Source organism: Diadema antillarum, unplaced genomic scaffold (assembly GCF_040938485.1).
Source record: "Diadema antillarum isolate AM-2024a unplaced genomic scaffold, OU_Dant_1.0 scf00000064, whole genome shotgun sequence".
Lineage (NCBI taxonomy): Eukaryota > Metazoa > Echinodermata > Echinoidea > Diadematoida > Diadematidae > Diadema > Diadema antillarum.
In genome coordinates, this window is record NW_027270953.1 from 1,115,498 (window position 1) to 1,117,733 (window position 2,236).

A 2,236-nucleotide genomic window follows, 5' to 3' on the forward strand; every position below is an offset into this window, starting at 1 on the left:
TCAACCCAGTCTCCACGACCCTCGGAGTTTTTGGAGTGAGTGAACAGAGGTTCGCCGGTGTAGTGCTTATAAAGCCCGCGAGGGTGCATTAGCGAGGAACGAGAATGCCTGTGGGATTCCGCATCGATAGGTCTCAGGCGACAACAATGCGACTCTCACAGATAGCATTACACGGCAACCCTTGCTCGACGGGTCGTGTTGTACAAAGTGTGAGCTCATCGCGTCAAGTCTTCCTTCTTTAGGGGAGTCAGGTGGTAAGGGGTGAGATGCGAATTACTCGGCCATCATCATCCTTTGCCTAGAGCTCTAAAGCACTTACACGGGTAGAGATCTTGTAAAATAGGAGAGTAACATGTATCGCATACCCCATGCAGCTATGCAAACACCCAGAGGGTATTGTCCTCAACTTTTGGCTATGACGTTATTATATGAAATCAGACAACAGATATTATTCAAAACATCGAGTAGATCTCTGTAACGCAGAAAATGATGCCCTTTTCCACTCCATTGCAAAGCGTTGTTCTATCAAATACATCACTTTTGAAGAGGCACCGTAGTAGATGCTGAATGCCAGCAAAACTTTCTCTCGTTTGAGCACATACATTTCTGTGAGTGGTGACGTGGTAATGATCCTACATTCACTTTGGGTTGTTTAGATAAATCCTGCTCCACAGTGACTATATCTAGGTTCAGCTTGGATGATCGCAGGAGAAACATCCGTTAAATGATTTAACGCCATTCACGCCTGACAAAGTATGTGGGATATTATGACAGCAAACAACCTGCCACTGTGAAATAAGGCAAAAGTTAACAATTTAAGTGGAAACTTGCTCTCAGCATTGTACTATAATATTGATTTCAGACCTTAGCACGCACGCACTGCTGTCATACTGGCTGTTCCTCTGCTGGAACGGACTATGTGGTGACAATATGGTGAGGCTATTCATAGAGGAAAGAACGATTAGCTTCAAATTGACAACCAAAATCGCAACAAAAACCAGCAGTTTTGCACAAAAGAAGAATGTGCAAAATGAGATCCAACGACACCTCGACAGACATTATCACAACGATCAAATTACGACCGAGATGAAAAGAATTACAGACAAAAATAACAAGTAACTAGAGATTGTAATTTGTCATCACTGACAAATTAAGGTGATCCGATTTTTTTTATCAATGATTCGAGTCCTGATCGCAATAGGCATGACCATACAAGTTTCATCTCTGTTTAGAGACATTGGCCGTGTGATGTTTGCATTCTCATTTAGAAAAGGGAGTCATATCTGCCATCTTTGGTACCAAATTCTGTATACACTGAATAACGAAGATACAGCAATGAATACATATGACCTTTGACCCACCTTTGCACTCCCAAGATTGCATCTGATGAAATAGTGGTTATTTTGTGAAATGATTCTCGCGACATCGTCTATACGTGTGAAAAATATGGGAAAGATAGGACAGGTATTCACTAAGATACAAGATGAAACATTTATGACCTTTGACCCTAATTTACATACCCAAGATGTTGTCCGATCTAGTAGTTGTTATTTTATGAAATAATGTACGAGACATGAACTAAACATGTGCAAAATATGGGGGTGATAGGGCGTGTTTTTCTTGAGTTATTGCAAAGAAAGTTGCAGAAAGAAAGAAATATCTCAATACATAGAAGATAAGCCTGAATTTCAACCAATTTTTATCGTAATCCCGACATCGTATGAAAAAAACAAAGGAAACAAAACGATAGCGCAAAGTCTCAGCTACAACATATTAAAATCTGGGAGAAATTCACCGAAGGGTAAGTGAGCTAGTGCTCGATAAAGACAATCATGTCAATTTTCACATTAAAGAAAATTCCCTCCCATAGAGATAACACGTCATAACGAAGATACAAAAAGAAGTACATATGACCTTTGACCTCAATTTGTACAGACAAGATGGCATCTGAGTAAAAAGTGGTTATTTTGTGAAATGATCCTTGTAACATGGTCTTTGCGTATGCAAAATATGGGAAAGATAGGACATGTATTCACTAAGATACAGGGTGAAACACTTATGACCTTTGACCCTAATTTACATACCCAAGATGGTGTCCGATCAAGTAGTTGTTATTTTATGAAATAATTCACGTGACATGAACTAAACATGTGCAAAATATAGAAGTGATAGAGGCCGTTTTTCTTGAGTTATTGCAAAGAAAGTTGCAGAAAGAAAGAAATATCTCAATACATCG